Below are 19064 nucleotides of genomic sequence, written 5' to 3'. Positions count from 1 at the left end.
TAATGAATACTCCTGAAGAAGTAGACTCCATCTTGTCATTCTCTGATTTTTATCTTTAAACTTACTAAGGAATTTCAGTGGGTTATGATCGGTGTAAATGACTATGGGGTCAAAACCAGAACACAAATAAAATGAAAAATGCTGTAAACCCAAAATCAAGGCCAAAAGCTCTTTCTCAATAGTTGAGTAGTTATTTTGAGGTGGAGTGAACTTCTTACTGTAATAAGATACAGGATGTTCAATACCCTGATCATCCTCTTGCAGCAAAACAGCCCCAGCTCCTGTTTCACTTGCGTCAACAGCCATCTTAAAAGGCTTAGCAAAATTTGGAGTAGCGAGCACTGGCTGACTTAACAGGATAGCTTTAAGTTTACTGAAAGAGGATTCACAGTTATCGGTCCAGACAAATTTAACTCCCTTTTTCAGTAGGTCTGTAAGTGGTGATACAAGAATTGAAAAGTTAAGAACAAATCTCCGGTAATAACCTGCCATTCCCAAAAATCTTTGTAGCTCTTTCCTAGTTTTAGGTCTGGGAAGATCACTTATAACCTGAACCTTAGCTCCTGGTGGTGCAACATGTCCATCACCAATTACGTACCCAAGGTACTGAACTTTAGCTTGACCAAACTCACACTTTGATAAATTAGCTACAAGATTAGCCTGAACCAAACGCTCAAGAAATTTACTGGCATGGCATAGGTGATCTTTCCAGTTGTCACTGAAGATTAATACATCATCAATATAAACAACACACCCTGCCAAACCCTCTGTTACAACATTCATGAGCTTCTGAAATGTGGCTGGTGCATTCTTCATACCATATGGCATTACAGAACATGCAAAAGTCTTTCCTAGTGTTACAAAACATGAGATCTCCCTAGCACGTTCAGTCATAGGTACTTGCCAGTATCCCTTTAACAAATCAAACTTACTTATGTACCTAGCCTTTCCGATCTTGTCTATGCAATCTTCCACGCGAGGGAGATGGTAAGTGTCTGTTTTGGTTATCTGATTAACATGTCTGTAGTCGATGCAAAGCCGCTGTGACCCACCTGGCTTAGGGACTAGAGTGACAGGAGAACTCCACTCGCTCTGACAGGGCTCAATCATCTTGTGGTCCAACAGGTAGCCAAGCTCCTTCTGGATGAGAGGAACTTTCACTGGGTTCACACAGTAAGGAGGCAGTTTAATTGGCTTTGCGTCTCCAACATCGACATCATGCATCAACACAGTGGTTCTTCCTGGAGTGTCACGGAACACTTGCGGGTACTCCTGCAGTAATGCCGAAAACTCCTGCCTTTCCTCGGGAGCTAGATGAGAAAGCTTAGTCTGGAGATCATTCATGATATCAGGATTCTTCCCCAAACTATCACTCAGGCTCATGCTGCATGGGAGAACTTCACTTGCAGACTCGGGTGGAACAGCTACAGTGCAGACTGGGTTATTTTCGTCCCGCCTGTGATATAACTTTAGCATGTTGATGTGACAAAGTTGCTTGCTCTTTCTACGATCTGGTGTGGCGATGACATAGTTGACATCACTGAGTTTCTTCTCCACGAAATAAGGACCACTAAACTTGGCTTGAAGAGATTGCTCATGAACCGGTAGCAGAATCAAAACCTGACCTCCTGACTGAAAGTGGCGTAACTTGGACTTCTTATCATATATCATACCAAGTCTTCATCTTCCCCTGAGCAGCTCCTAAATTCTCTCTCGCTAGCTGTCAAGCAGTGGACAGCCGTTCTTCGAACTTCATCATATACTCCAGCAGGTTGACGTCATCTTCCTCCGACAGCCAGCATTCCTTGAGTAGCTTAAGGGGTCCTCTTACTTCATGGCCAAACAGTAGTTCAATGGGTGAGAAGCCCAGTGATTCATTTGGAGATTCTCTTACGGCAAATACAACAAGTGGAAGACCTTTATCCCAGTCTTTCTGATGTTCCAAACAGTATTTCTTGAGCATCGATTTGAGTGTTTGATGATATCTCTCCAACGCTCCTTGGGTCTGGGGATGGTAAGCTGAAGACGTGATCTGGGTGATGCCCAACTCTTTCAGAGACTGCTTGAAAACATTTGACATGAAATTACTTCCCCGGTCTGACTGTACCTCCTTGGGCAGACCAAACTTTGTGAAGAACCCTAGCATTTCCTTAACCACGTTCTTTGCTGAGATATTTCTAAGTGGAATGGCTTCAGGATAACGAGTAGCCATATCAATCAGAGTCAACACATAAGAAAATCCTGAAGAAGTCTTAGGAAGAGGGCCCACAATATCCACCAACACACGGGTGAATGGCGCCTCAAAAGGATGAATGGGAACTAGAGGTGCAACCTTTTCGGTCTGATTACACTTCCCCACAACTTGACAGGTGTGACAAGACTTACAATACCAGGAAACATCCCTGAAGATACCTGGCCAGTAGAAGTGTTTCAAAATGCGTGCCACAGTCTTCCTCACTCCAAGGTGTCCTGCCAAACTGGAATCATGAGCCACTCTAATGATATCCTGCCTACAAACACGAGGGATGACAACTTGATGTACAACCTCCCATTCACAGTCGGCTGATGCTGCTGGGGGTCTCCACTTTCTCATAAGTACTCCTGACTTTATATAATAACAAATAGAAGCACTAGCTGACTCTTCCTCACTACAAGCAGAGTTAGCTAGACCTTTCAACTCAGGGTCAGCAACCTGCAACTCAACCAACTCTTGATGAGACAAATTATCAACACTACGGGGTACTGCCTCATCTGGTGAGTGGTCCAAATTAGCAAGAAAAGTGTCAGCTAGGATAACATCATCATCATCATTATCCTCTAAGTCACCAGTAACTTTAGACTTAGCCCTAGTGACAGCACATGCAGAGAACACATCAGGGACATGACAATCCTGGGCCGCAGTCACTGGCTCACTAGACAACTGAGGAGCTGGACACACTTGACTTCCACCAATATCATTTCCAAGTAAGAAAGTTACACCTGACATTGGGAGTGTCTCAACCAACCCAACCATAACAGAACCATTAACAAAACCAGACTCTAAATTCACTCTGCACATAGGGACAGAGAAGTAATTATTCCCTACACCTTGTAAGATTACAGTTTCATCAGAGGAATTAACATTAGAGCCTAGAACACTGGTAAGCATAAGGGATTGGCAAGCACCTGTATCACGATATATTTTAACTGATTTCCTGTCATTACTGTCCAGAGGACTGACAAAACCTTCAGACAGGAAATTAGCACATGAACTCTTGAGAGTGTCACCCACGTTACTGCTCAAAGAGGAGCTCCATCATGAGAATTTAATTTACCCCTCAAAGCAGGTTCAGTTAACTCAGTTAAAGAATTCTGGGAACTCTCAAGGGTGGACACTAGACCAATTGACTGAATATTTAAAGACTCCTTTTTGTTCACATCAAGCTGTCTCCTGAAACATTTCTCCGTAGTATGACCAAGCTTACTACAATAAGTACATTTACTTTTCTGAAATCTAGAGGTGAAGCTGGTATTTACTTCCTGAGAAACATCATCTTTATTCTCTTTCCTGTTACTTGTACTCTGAGTAGAGGCAACGTACTTACTCTCAGCTTTCCCTTTTTCTTTAGAATATCTCTTGTGAGTGAGAACATATTCATCAGCTAAAACTGCAGCATCAGACAAATTATCTATTCTTTTCTCATCAAGATATAGGCTTACATCTTTACTAATACACCTTTTGAAGTCCTCCAGCAAAATCATCTGCTTAAATTTACCAAAATCAGAATCCACATTCTTAGAATTTAACCACTGCTCTAACAGATCTTCTTTGATTTTTGCATACTCAACATGGGATTGCTTATCTTGCTTATAAGTTGTCCTAAATTTTACTCTATAGGCTCCAGGAACAAGCTCATAGGCCTTAAGAATCAAGCTCTTAACTACATCATAATTATCAGATTGATCCTGAGGCAAAGATGTATAAGTTACTTGAGCTTTACCGGTGAGAACAGTTTGAAGGAGTACTGGCCAATACTTTTTGGGCCAATTAAAACCTGTAGGTACCCTCTCAAACAACTGAAAATACTTTGTTAAATCAGATTCATTAAAAGGAGGGACAAGTTTAACATTTTTAGCCACATCAAAATCATCAGAGCTAGATGATCCAGTTCCACCTTGTTTCATGCGATACTCATGGTCTGCCTGAATCCTAGCAAGTTCAATTTGTGCCTGAGCCTGTGCCTGTTCCTCCTGAATACGAGCATTTGCCTGAAATTCAGCCTCCTGAATACGAGCCTGAGACTCCGCCTCCTTAGCCTGAGACTCAGCCTCTTTAGCATGAGCCTGAAACTCAGCTTCCTTAACACGAGCCTCCTGCAGAGCTAGCTGTAACTTAGCTATTTCAATCTGCGTTTGCTCATTTGGAGGAGTTACATTAAACAAGCTTTTATTAATCATGCCAACAATTTGATCTTTAGAATGATGAGAGTGAACAGCAATTCCTAATTGTTGAGCAACAAGCTTAAGTTCATTCTTTGTTCTGTTTTCTACATCACACACTGTTTGCACATTTGACAAAAAATCTTTGGCTTCACCAAGTGTAGTAATAGTAGACATCATGAATAATCACAGTCGCAAAATATCAAGCAATATCCTTATGATAATATCCTGAATATCCTGATAAGAGGTCGCCAAAATTTATGTTACGGAACAGAGAAAGCACTACTGTCCCGTAAAGTTCCAGGTTCAAAACAAAAGAGTTAGGTAAAATTACAAGTTAAAGTTTAATGCTCAAACTAACAACAAAACATTCAGGACTCATAAGGATAATGTAATGGCAAAAAACAGGTTAAATATATGGTTAACTGCAATTGCCTCTATTAACACGAAATTAGCAAGAGTAAATTTATCTAAGTCAGCCCTGATAAAATGACAATACCAGATAATACTCAGTGAATGCAAGATATATTATTACAGATACAAAATATTATTAATAAGGGCTGACACCCAAAACACATGAATCACAAAAACCTTACTAGGCCTAAGAATTGACACCTTATGCTACACAGCACAAGAAAAAATGTAATAACACTTATACTCAAATTGCGCAGCTGCTAGATGGTTGGAGACTTCCTGAGCACTCACAATAATAACAACTGTACAGGGGAGGACAGAGATGTGAACAAAATGAGGAGTAGATCTAAGTGGCAATAATGCAGAGACTGAGCTCATTATATAGGGGCCGGCAGAGCTTGATACAACTTGTAAGAAGGACGCGCAAATGAAGCCATGGGGACAAGGAGTTGACAATCCTGCTCTGAACAACAGAAAGAACGACTTACTCTACTATACGGGAGGAGGGGGGGAGTGAGGTAGAACACGCTCGTGATCAAACATGTAGCATACTGTACGTTAGAATTACACAAAGGATGATGAAATCATAGGCTATGCAACAATATATATATATATATATATATATATATATATATATATATATATATATATATATATATATATATATATACGTATGTATGTATATATGTGTGTGTGTGTGTGTGTGTGTGTGTTTTGATGCAGAATGAACATGAGACAGTAGGAATCTGTGTTCTTATTGCCTTGTCCTTCTCGAAAAAGGAATCTTGAATTCGGGAGAAAAACGATCTCAAGTAGGATCTTTTTTTTTCTTGTAGAAAAAAAAATAAGAAAATGAGAATGCAGAATTTTCTCCTGTCTCCTATTTTTTCCCTTGTGAAAACAAATATCAGTTACGATAGGGAATAAACATCTACTGCCTTTCATTCAGCACCTCGTATTCAGCATCTTTCATCTAGTACCGATGCCTCTCATCCAGTACCCTCTGTCTAGTACCCCTCATCATGTATCAGTAGCTTACCTCTCATCAAGCATCCCTTTCTTTTAGTACCTCTCATTTAGTAACATCCCCTTAGTACCTCGCATTTAGTACCTCTCGTCCAGTACCAGCATTATAGTACTTATCATCTAATACCTCTTAGTATCTCAGCATTAATATCTACCCTCCTGCATCTGTACCGGGGAAACCTATCACCTCCTACCCCACAGACCCGACGCCACTAACAAAATTAACATCGCCGTCAACAGACTCGAAGTACCCATTATAAGAGGATTAGCTACAGATCCTTTTCTTATGCCCCGTTTAAATCCCTCGCTCGAGATAACGACACAAGGTTTGCTCACTAACCTTTAGTTTTTTGTTTGTTTGTTTGTTGATGTTTCACAGTTTTTTTTCATTCACCTGTCTGTTGGGTCTGTCAAGCATATAGTCAACATTTTTTACTTATGGCTACTGGTATGAACTCCATTAATGCCAAGTATAACAACTAACCGAAGTCCCAGATACATCAAGTTGCAATATTGCCCAAGCAGTAAGACAAGAGGGAGGCTGACATGGCCAGTGATCAAATACCGGGGCTTGCCGCAATGATGAAACCTTCCGGGGGCCGATTAATTGATGTGGACACGAGGGAGGACGCAAGCCATTGGTCAGCTTGGCCCACAGTCTTAATGGCCGTCACTCTAAGTATCTTATTACAGCCGATAAATCAGTGGTAAATAGCAGGTGTCTGGCCGAGGAGGGATCGGGGTGAAGAGATAAGGAGAGTGGAGGTGAATGCGGAGAATGAGAGGACGTAGGAAGACTTAAAGAGTGCACAATGTAGTATTTAAGTGGCAGAGAACGACTGTGTGTAAACGATGCAGTAAAGGAGACAAGAAAGATTATATATATATATATATATATATATATATATATATATATATATATATATATATATATATATATATATATATATATATATATATATATATATATATATATATATAACTGAAATATGGGTCAGTAATATATCACACACACCACAAAGCCAGCCAGGAGACAGGGCGTGTGTGCTGGGCAATCAACAGGCCCTGTCTTCCCCCTTACTACTTTTTAATCAGCCCATACCCCACTGACCGCGCTAATGTATGGCCCGGCCTGAACTACAGGTGCCGGAAATCTGTAAACGAACGAACAAACCGTTCTGTATTATATGAAAATGATTGCCCTCCCCCCTGAAAAAAAAAAAAAAAAAAAAAAATCTTCCTGCTAACAGAATTCTATCAACCAGGTAATGCCTGTTTGAATAAAATGAAGATAATAAATTTGTTCTGTACCGCATCACTTTCAGATCAAACTGTCGTTCTTGCAGACAGCAGATCACTTTTCTAACAACTGGACCATCACAGCTCCCTTTGCTTGAATGTGTCTACCGTTTCATATAATTCCATATCTGGCCACTCTGTTGATATTGGCGTCTGTCTATCACCAGTCCACAAGAAAAGTGATCTACCTCTTTTTTTTTAATGCAAGGAAGATGGAACCAAAGGCCAGAAGCCCGCAAGATTGTTGCCCCTCTCAAGAATAATTGAAAACATAATAAAAGGGAGACAAACTCAAGATCAGTTCATTTCGAGATGAATGGACACATTTCATTTAAAAGACAAGAAGTCATAGGCAGTAGGAAATATAGACAGAAGAAGACAGTTCCAGAGTTAACTTGTTGCATACATGGAAGGACTGGGAATAACGATTGCATCTTGCATTAGAAAACTGGACAGAAAAGGAATTAGAGTTTATTTTTAGACGGGTAGTACACGCCCGCCTTAGTGGTGGAGGGATGCAAGCAAACAGTTCAGAGGAGCAGTGACCATTAAAGTAAAGATAGAAATGAGATAAAGATGCAACAGTGTGGCAAAGAGACAGGGATTGAAGGGAATCGGTAAGAGGAGGAGAGTTAATGAGACGAAAAGCCTTTGACTCACCCTTGTTGAGAAGACCTGTATGTGGCGAGGCTCCCCACACATGAGAACTGTACTCTACACAGGGGCTATTAAAATCCGTGTATAAAGTCAACTAGTGTGCAGGGATAAAGAAGGCATGCAGTCGGCACTGCAAACCTAATCTCTTGGATGCAGATTGTACAAGAGAGGTAATATGATATTTCCAACATAAATCACGAGAGAATGAAACCCCAAGTATGTTACAAAATAATGCAAGATTGAGCTGGAAATTGTCATAAATTAGAGAATACTCCTGCGAAATATTTTGTTGGGGCAAAAGAAGTAAGAATTGAGTTTTTGATACTTTATAAACAAGATTACTCTAACCCCAATCAGAGATTTGAGCTAAGTCAATCATTAAGTATGCCATAGTCTCAGCCTTTGTTTGTTGATGTGCTAAAAGAAGCAGTTGAAAAGATGAAGGGTGGAGTTATCGGCGTATGAGAGGATAGAGTTCGATGTACAGCTTAGAAAGTCATTGACAAATAGAAAGAAGACAGCTGGTGATAGGACAGCCCTGGGAAACACTACTGTTGATAGGTCTATGAGAAGGAGATTATCAGTGGCCGTCTACAGTAACATCTACAGAACGACCAGAAAGGAAGTTAGAGCTGAAGGCACGAATAGAAGGATGAAGACCATAAGGGGGCAATATGAATATTGAAGAGTTATGCCAGCCCTTATCGAAAACGGTTGAGATGTTAAGTGCTGTGGTAAACTTTCCCCCAGAGTGAGAAAGGAGGGTGGCCAGCTGTCTGAAAGGAAAGTAAGAAGAGCGCCAGTGGAGCGTCCCTGGCGGTAAATGCACATTGGCGATCAGAATGAAGACTCTGCTAGGAAAGATGCATTATTTTTTATTTATTTTTTTTTTTTAAGAATAGATTTAAGAACTTAATACAGGTCGCTTAAGTAATTGGGCAATAGTTAGTAGGCTGGGAATGATCGCCGTTCTTTGGGAGAGGCTAAATGAGAACAATCTTCCAGCAAGAAGGAAAGGTACAACTCGACAGTGAAAGGTGAGATTTACCTAGGCAGGGTGTAAACAAAGAAGTACAGTTCTTGAGGACAACAGGAGGGACCCCATCAGGCCCATTTGGTTTGTTAGTACTGAGGTCAGTGAGGGCAGAAAGCACATCAATTTAAGAAATTTTAATGTAAATCATGAGGAAGTCAGAGGGGGGAAGTGATGGAGGAACAGCACCGAAATCATCTAAGGTGGAATTGGAGGAGAAAGACTGAAAAAAAAGAGTTCTGCTTTTTCAGTAGAAGAAACAGCTCCAAAGCCATCAGAGCGGAAAAAAGGAGGAAAGAATGATGGAAAAAAGTTGTTGGAAAGGTTATTGGCAGGGTGCCGGAAGGAAAGGGAAGAATATGAGTCAGAGAGTTCAGAGCATTTAGTATGAATGAAATTATTCTTACAAAATTGAGGGACAGAATAGCACGGTTCCGGGTAGAGAAATAAAAGAGATAAGATTCAGGGGTGAGTTGCTTCCGGTACCTTTTGTAGGCTTTCCTTCTGTAGTGGACAGCATTAGAACAAGCATGATTAAACCAAGGTCTTTCTGTATTAGTCACACAATAAGAGAAAGGAATGCATACTTCCATGCCCGAGAGAATAAATTTCATAATTCACGGAGCACATTCAAATGACTCTCGGCCGTGGGAGCAATAACCATTCAAGATAAAATAACAGAAGTACTGACTAAGGGCCTTCCAATCAGCAGCTCCAAAGTGCCACAGTTGCTGCTTCTTGGGAGAGTCCACAGGCCTTACTTGATCAGTAAGACGGATTAAGGTGATTGGGTTGTGACTGGAGAAGACCAACTGAGAGAAAAGATTAACAGCGTAAGCAGAAGGATTAGGTGTAAGGAAGAGGTTAAGTATGTTGGACGCTCTCCAAGGGCAGTCAGAGATATTGGCAGAGTGCTGTACAAGCTTCTCTAGGTCATTAAGAATAGAGAAGATGTAGGCTTGTTCACCAGGTGGATCAGTGAAAGAGGAGAGCCAAAGGTGGTGGTGAACACTGAAATCACCTGAAGTGGAGATGTCAGCGAAATGAGAAACGGATAGGGTGTGTTGCATCTTAGAAGAAAGAGAGCCAAAGGATATTTCGTAGTCAGTAGTATTAGGGGATAAGTACACAGCACGGATATATTTAGTCAGAAAATGACAGGATAGTCGAGAATTCAGAAGATTCAAGTTCAGGAACACGAGAGCAAGATAAGTTGTTGTGCACACATATACAAGTCACCTCTGGCTTTGGAGTATAGAGAAAGAAGGAGGATACAGAGATGAGTTTGCTATCAGTTGTCCCAGACAACTCACTGAGGAAAAGTAACTGAGGTTTAGAAGAAGAGGTATTGTTCAGCTGAGAGAAATAATGAGGAAAGGCCATGAATGTTTAAGAAATGAACAAGGAGGGAATCAGACAGTGGATCCATGCATCTCACTTGACCGTCACCACGAGAGGAGCTGAATATGATCCCCCTCCACTCCCGTGGACTCCAAGGCTGGGTGTCGAGATGCCATTTCATTTTATCTTGTTTTATTTTATTTTTAGAAAAAGAAATGTGGTGTACAATGTGCATGTAGTTTGGTGTTGACAGTAAGAGGAAATTTTATAGGGGAATATGCTGGCCTACTCTCTGTGTTAATGAAACACTGAAAAAATTCAGCAAAGGAAGATGGTCAGAAGCCAGTCTCGATAATTGATGAAACGGGAGCTCCAAGGAAGGGATTAATCTCCAAGCTAGACCTCATTAGATCATATAGCCCTGCTAGGGTGACAGGAGTGCGCTACCCCTCCCAGCACAGCAGCCACCCGGGCGGGGTGCGAACCTTCGACCTTACGGTTTCCAGGCCGACACCCTGCCACTGAGCTACCCTGTCATCAGCTTTCCATCCACCTTGGAAGAACCACCTTGTTCGACTGGTGCTGCAGTCTACTCCCTGGATCATAATCATATCAGGCTCAAAACAATGACCATCCTAATGTCACATGTTTCCCTGTACCCATAACCAAGAAGATACTCTTCACAATGTTATTCGGCCTACTAAAATTTCATCAACCACTGCCTGTTGATTCTTTTGCTGCTTTGTCCTAATCTAAAACTTGCTTGGGAAATTATCGAGCACGCTTTCTTTTAATGATTCGGTCCACTGTGCCGAGCATCGAAAATTCTGTTCTATGTATTGACTGACTTTAGACTTCAGAATTGTTTCGGTTCATTAAAAATGACGGGTTAGTAGAAGTCCTATCCTGTAGGAGGGATGGAACTGTGGAGACTGGGTTAGGGCGCCCAGGTTTCAATTCGAAGAATCCGAGTTTGATTCACAGATGAGTCAAACCCTCGGGCAAAGTCTGTTTATCCTTTACTAATGTCCACGCACCAGTACAGTTAAGGACCTACAGTAGATATAACATAGAATGCTGCGGATCCTATTCTACGAGTGGGATTTAGCAAAAAAATTTTCATCTGATTTAACGATCCTCGTGTAGTCAGTAGGCATTATTCCTAAGCAATCATCATTCCTGAGTGACTACCTTTGATAGTCTTTAACCACCATTCTGATCTTTCGTTTCCTGTCCAGTGTAAGCCACGTTAAAGCACTACACGAAAATTTTTAACATCATAGGACTGTAGCGATACAATACTTCATGTGAAACCATTATTTCACAGCACTGGTCTAGTAGACATAAAAATTAATCTGAAGAACACTTATTGTTGATCATCACAGACAAGTCGCAGACAAAATATCCACTATTATTAATTTATTTGCTTACAGGCTGAAGGGTAATATATAATTGATGATGATACATACTGTGAAGAAAATATGGAAGAGACTGAGTGTACAAAAAGTAAGCCTTGGGATTAATGCCCATCGACTTGGACGTGGGTCATTCAGGCAGACATTCGGATTTTTGTAAGTCCCAGTCCTCTCCTAGGATCCCACCCGCAAGAGGTGATGTTACATTCAGGTCTCCAGTTACACTGCTGGATGAACGCAGACAAGGGGTATGCAAACTTTGACCACGAATCTGACTAACTGGAAAAACGCGCTTTAGCCCTTCCAGTTACGAGATGGATGTGCTAGGCTAAACAGAGCATCAACTATTCCCGCAGATGGCGGTGCAGAAAAAATAATACACAAGGAGAAGTGTACCTGTGCAGGTGTTGTTGTAATCCAATGTAGACCCGGACCGCGAGCGAAAAGTCTTCGGTTTGATTCTACGAATAGTATTGAGAAGTCTAGGCTTGTTTGTGCCTAAAACTGAAAATGTAATAGGGACATGGACTATAAATTCGACGGATGCGTTTCGGAGTTTGGAGTAAGACTGACTCTTAGGATATATAATAAATGTCTGATAGTCTAACCCTTACTCTTCTTGTGTGGTGGAGGAAAGTGTAATGGATAGAGGGTGGGGAGCATATTATCGTGAAAATATATGAAAGAAACCTATTGATCATGTGGGTTGAGGCGCTTCATCCATATATGGTCTACAAGAATCTACTTCTGAGGGGTGGGTGGGGTTTATTGCTCACGTAATGCTGCTTAGGGAAGAGCAACCGGTCACTCTGGCTTTAAATGTTTGGACTGAGTGGCCTAATCCAGGGAACCTTCCTGCTATACTGTTCTTATCGTCACTTCATAGAACTAGTTACCACAGTTATAGTCCTCCCTCAAACAGCCTCGAGAGGACCATTATGTCTGTTGCTGTATGCTTTCCTTTGTACGCCTTCGTATACTCTTTATATGGTTACACTGGATTACATGAAGAACGGAATACAAGGTAATTATTAGAGTTGAAACTAGGCAAAACTGACACAAAAAACATAGTGAAGGTAAAGTGTGGAAAGGTGCATTGTACAGTGGCCAGGTGAGGCATATTAGTAACACACTGAATGATATAAATTATTTCAGCGAGTTATTAGTACTCATTTTAGACAATTTCATTCAGCTTAAGATATACCTTCCGAACTGGGAAGGTTAGAAACAGTCATCATTAACCGCTCACAGCTAGAGGTCCTTCCCAAACTGAATATAATCCTCTCGTTGAACTGGGAAAAAACACTACAATAATACGTCAGAGCTTTGAAGGAGATACACAACCTCCTGAATCAGACGATGTAATATATTGGTCCCGTATATTATTGTTACTTGCACACATTTTCTTTCAATTAAGGAACAGCCTGTCATACTGAAAGGGATAAGATTAAATAAGATCCTTCCAGTTTGAAAAACATCATTCCATATCCGAATGAAATGGCATAGGGGCAGCTTTAACAATATACCGGTATGCGCCATCGTACTAATGACGTCCAGTGACTAAAGGGTGTAAATTGATTGCAGAACATGAAAAAGAAAATGATCAGACAAAGATGGGAAAAAAGAATAAGGGATGGAGGGAGGGCGGATGGATTTAAGGAAGAACTGATGAATGGGAAAGGAAGGAACGATAGGAACTGGAATGAAAGTACGAAGGCTGGAGGAAAGGGGGGGGGGGAGAAGGAAGGAAGGGGTGATGGAGGAAGGAAGAATGAATGGGAGAGGGAGGATGGAAGAATGGAACGACAGAGGATGGAGAACGAAAGGAAGAAAGGTAGGATTGAGGGAGGAGGGAGGGATGGAAGGAGAGAGAAAGGATGGAGAAGAAAGGAAGGATGGAGGGAAGAAAGAAGGAAAGATAGATGGAGAAAGGAGGGAAGGAAGGGTAGAGAAACGAGGAAGAATGGAATAATGAAGGGAGGAAGGAATAAAGAAAAGAAGAGGGCAGGGAGTAAAATAGCGGGTTGGATTGAGGGAGGAAAGAGGAAGGAAAAAAGAAAATATGGAAAAAGGAAGGAAGAGAGAATAGATGGAGTACGGGAGACAGGAAGGAAAGAGGGAAGGAGGAAAGTAGATAAGAATCAGGGAGAGAAGGGGAGAGGAAGGATGGAGGGAGGAAGAAGGGAAGGAGGGAGAGAGGAAGGCTGGCAGGATGGGGCATTAGAGGTCACTGTACTCATGACTTATGTTGCTCCTCGGATTCTTTTCTTCTCAGCCTCCTTCCCTACCCCCTCACAAGCTTCCTCAAATCTTCCCTCTCTCTATCCCTCCCTCACCTTTCTTCATTCCATCAAAGCCTCCTTCCGTCCCTCACTTCCCTTCCCCCTTCCTTAGCTCTTCTCTTACCTCCCTTCCGTCGTTCATTCATTCCCTCCTTCCCTTAACCACCCCTTTCTCCTGCATTCTCTCCGCACCTCTCTCGCATCTCCTCTTTGTCCCTTCCTCACATTGCTCATTCCATCAATTTCTCCGTACATCCCGCCCTCCCCCCTTCCTCGCTTCTTCCGTCCCACTCCCTGTCCCACTTCTTCCTTCTCCTCTCTTTCGCTCCCCTTCCTTAATCCTACTTCCTTCTCCACCTGCATCATTCACCCTTCCCTTTCTTCATCCCTCATTACCCATTTTCTGACTCTTCTTCACCTCTATCCGTCCTTCCCTGATTTCTCCTTCACTCCCTTCCTCTCTTGCATTCTCTCATTTCTCACACTCGTGTCATGCCTCTCTTAATGCTAACTCCAATTTTCATCCGCTCTCCCTAACTCCACCTTGATTTCTTTCTCACTCAATACTCTTCTCGCTCAATCCATTATTCCTTCTCTGTCTGTCTGTCTGTCTGTCTGTCTGTCTGTCTGTCTCTGTCTCTGTCTCTGTCTCTCTCTCTCTCTCTCTCTCCCCTTCTCTCCCTGATAACCTTACTCCATTGTCTCTTTAATATCTCTCCCTCACTGTCCCTCATCCCCTCCCTGCCTCCCTCACCGTCCAGCATCACATTACCTCCGAGAATCTCTCTTCTTCCTTACGCTGGATTAACCTGATACATCATGACAACTGGAGAGAGAGAGAGAGAGAGAGAGTCAGATACATAGACTACACAAACCTGACGATACAACATGGAGGCCAGGACTTTATCAGTAAGTTGAAGATTTTCTCCTAGTCATAGAAATGTACAGCAGAGAGCTCTTACCCCACCGTGAAGATCCTCCGACAACATACCGTACAGGAAACAGAAGCAGCAGCACCATGCACCATTGAAACAGCCTGAAGGATTTTTTGGAAGATGTTTATAATGTGGCATTAAAATTAAGAAAAGAAAGTACTCGAGGAGGAACAATGCATGTTATCTTTTCAGGGGTATATATATATATATATATATATATATTTATATATATATATATATATATATATATATATATATATATATATATATATATATATATATATATATATATATATATATATATATATATATATGTATGTGTGTGTGTGTGTGTGTGTGTGTGTGTAACTTTTAGAACAATTACTACGCTTTGGCCCATACTTTATTTTCGCACCAACTTATGCAGAACTCGGTCACATTAGTCTTTTTCTTCCTCATAAAATCTGTATAAGCTGTAACGAACGCTTCCTACTCAGTGGGCTATGAGCTCATAATGTTTTATATTAGAGGTTATGTAAACAGTCTTCATTAAGATGACATTGTGCCATTATTATCTCATCCACCCTTAAGCGTTTGTATAATTTTGTAGGAGTCCGCATTGACTCACTCGCATCCAAAGATACTCATTCGGTATTAGCTGGAATGCAATAGTATATTTGTTTCAACTATGGAAGGTCTAAAGGTATCAACATAAATCCTCCCAGGCTGTTAAGGTCACTCACAGGTTAATCGTTTGCTCTTCGCGGAATAAAGTACTGGGAGGGACACGACTATAAGCAACTTAGTCTATTGCTTGTGATAATTAAAGGGGTACTCAATGAAGCGCATCTCTCTGACAAGGGCAACGTAATTTCCAAACCGCTCTTCATAATGGGTTAGGTTTTCTCATCATTGATTAGGTTTTCGCAAAAAGTGTTTTTCGGATCCAGAATTAGCAGTACGATCCAGATCAGTCCAAATGTTAACCGATTTTTCCCTCAGACATGGGCTATCTACCCATCACATTTGGTCCAAATCTCTTAGCTTTTGAGTAATCCTGCTAACAGACAAACAAACTAACAAATGAGTGAAAGCATACTCTCCTTGTCGGAGAGAACAACTCTATAGGCAGGAACACTAATTCACAAAACCGCAGATATCTGTACATTAATGAATATATCCGAGGCGTGTGAAAACAAAGTGTTATCTAGTACTCAACAAAGTTAGAGAGAGAGAGAGAGAGAGAGAGAGAGAGAGAGAGAGAGACAGACAGACAGACAGACAGAGACAGAGACAGAGACAGACAGACAGACAGACAGATAGATAGACAGGCAGATAGATAGATAGATAGATAGACAGAGATAGATAGACAGATTGATATACATCCATCAACAAGAATCCAATGAACATTTCTTTTCCCAGAACCTGACAGTATTGCAGCTGATGATACTAGTTCCCTTAACCACTTTAACCCTCAGTCGAATTGGATAATTGGTCCTGCAATCCCCAACCGATATCATTCATCTGAAGATGTGTTTTTCTGACGAGAGGGGTAACATACAACGACTTCATTCACTTCTTCACTGCAAGATGGACATACCACCTGAGCTGAATAAAACAATTTAGTGACAGCAAGAATAATAAACATATGTCCTTGCAGGTATTGTAGAGGGACCCCAGTCTGTCCGGACATGCAAACCCATTACCCGCAGGCAAGCAACCGCCCATGCAAGGCTGTCAAATTCAGTGAACCATGCTGTCCTGCGGCATACAATGCCTCGCCACAGCGAGGCGTAAGGAAGAGCGTGGAGGTTTGGTTCCTGGATAGTGACCGCATTTGCTGCTCTTCACTTAGTTACCAGGGGCACCTTACTAAGCGCCACACCACTCCCACGTCTTCGTAATGAAACGTTTGTAGATGACAAAGGAATACTGTTAAGAGGTTGTTTTAGACGGTTAAGCTAGGTGTACTGTCACTTACATACACTCAGTTCTGTTGTCAACCAACATACTGCACCACGTACAGTACCACGGACTTGAGAATTCTGCTGCACAAGAGAGATTTGGCTCAGCAATTTTTGTCCAGGGACTCTATATATATATATATTTTTTTTTTGCTTTTAACAACTGTACATTAGAATAAAATATTGTCATTCACTTTTCACTTATTTGAAGTAATACAGCTACTGTATAATCTTATACCTTAAAAAGCAAATGTTTGTTCTGGAAGCATGTTACTTATTAGGTTACAGAGCATAAACAGGATGAGGCTTATAAATGATGCCAGTAAAATGCAAATGAGAGCAACACTGCCGCATCTACAACCGGTTTGGGGGAGTGAGACACTGAACACACAAAAGGCATCTTAACATTTGTGAGAACATGATCACCTGCCTCCACCGGCAGCTGCGACAGCACTATTAAACACACTTAGCAACCAACACTACTACTGCCACTACACTACCTGTGTCACTACAACCGTCTCACCTCAACTCTACTGCCCACTTACCTCCTTCGACGATGGCTAGCCTTATCCTTATTCCTACTTTTCTCCATATCCTTCCAACATTCCTTCCCTCTGTTTACTATTGCACTTCCTTCTTACAACATTCCTTCTTTGCTTTTATTCTTGTCTTCCCATTCTACTAGTAACTAACTTTTCTCGCCTCTCACACTTTGTCATGTCTCTCTCTTCTCATGTCGTCATTTATGCAAAATATTATCCAATCGAGATAGATTTTCCTATCAGATCAAAGCACAGACATTTAACTATGTTTTCAGTAAAGTGAGTTTCCAGTTCAAAACGTATTTGAATGATAAATGTGTATAATCTTAGGGAAAAGTCTCCTTTACTCCGGCCTGTTCGAAGATAAGTTGGAAAAAAAGATCTCGAATGTAAAGTCGACGGTTTCATCTTCTAGTGTACTGACAGTTTGAAACCTAAACATAAAATCAATACCTGCCTCAATGACCGCTGTGCTGTCAACTGGCACTAATATAAAGCCTTCTTTTAATGCTTTAATTATCCAGTGAATGTGCAGCTTCCTTGCCCTTCCCCATTCCCTTCTTTTTGCATTTTTCTTGCCTTTTTCTCCTTATCTTATCTAATCCATTCAAATCTGAACTCTGGTCGCCTTTAGTCTGACACCACAAGTATTCCTTGCCTGCCTCTCTCCTTTTTCCGCTTGACCGCTCATCTGTTCGGGCGGAGGAGTGGCTGAGGCAGTGGGAGTGAGTAGGGTGTGTAGATGTGGGTGTGTAGCACTGGGCGGAGTGGAAATGAATGGGAGACAGTTGGCGGGGTGGGAACTGGTTATGTGTAAGTGGATAAGGAAGTGGGAGTGGTGGATGTTGGAGGGGCAATCGGTGGCGAGGAAGTGGGCGTGGCTGTGGGTGGGGTGGAAGTTGGAGGGGCAGAGGATGGGATGGAATAGGGCGAGGTGGCAGTGAATGGGTCGAAAGTGGGACAGGCACTGGTTGGGATGGGAGCAGATTGGGCAGTGTATGGGATGGATATGGATGAGGTGGGAGTGGACCGGGCAGTCGGTAGGTGAGATGCGGGGTGGAGTAGTGTTTGGGGTGGAAAGTGGGTAGGGTGGCAGTAGGTGGACCGGAAGAGGGAGAGGAGGAGGTTGGGTGGGAGTGGTTGCTGTGGAAGTGGAAAGGAATGTTTGTTCGGGAATTATAAGGATAACAGTGGAGAAAAAAGTACATTGGAAAGTGGAAGGGTGAAAGTTAAGACAGGCGGGGAAGGAAATGAGCAGGAGGAAGAGGAGAGAAGAAAGAAATGAGGAAGAGAAAGAAAGGGGAAAGGGCAGGAAGAGATAGGAAAAAACAGAGTGGAGGACAAAATTGGTATAGGAAAGAATGGGGGGGAGGAAGGGGACAATGTTGAACCAAGTGCTGGATATCTGGAGTAGAAAGTGAATAAAACAAAAAATCGGCTTGAAGAATGATGACGACGCTGATGGTGAATTTACGAGGTAGGAGGCAAAATCAGAAATGTGGGGAGATGACAATGGATACACGTACAGTGAAAATAAAGATAAAGCGTGATATTGAAAGAGAGTGCGATTACGCCTGAGGAAAAGTATGTGATTTTGTCATAGCAAATGTCTCGTAATTAGGTACTAGTTCCAAAATTAGTAGTAAGCTTATAACATCTAATAATGTTTCATTAATATAACTGATTTTCATCAACAGTATAATATCACTAATGTTTCTAACATTGTTGATAATAGCTGATACAGTGCAACTACAACAT

This window comes from Coenobita brevimanus, chromosome 75 (assembly GCF_032717465.1).
Source record: "Coenobita brevimanus isolate Jiangsu-jjx chromosome 75, ASM3271746v2, whole genome shotgun sequence".
Classification (NCBI taxonomy): domain Eukaryota; kingdom Metazoa; phylum Arthropoda; class Malacostraca; order Decapoda; family Coenobitidae; genus Coenobita; species Coenobita brevimanus.
The sequence above is the reverse complement of the archived record's forward strand: the minus strand, read 5'-3'. Positions refer to the sequence as shown.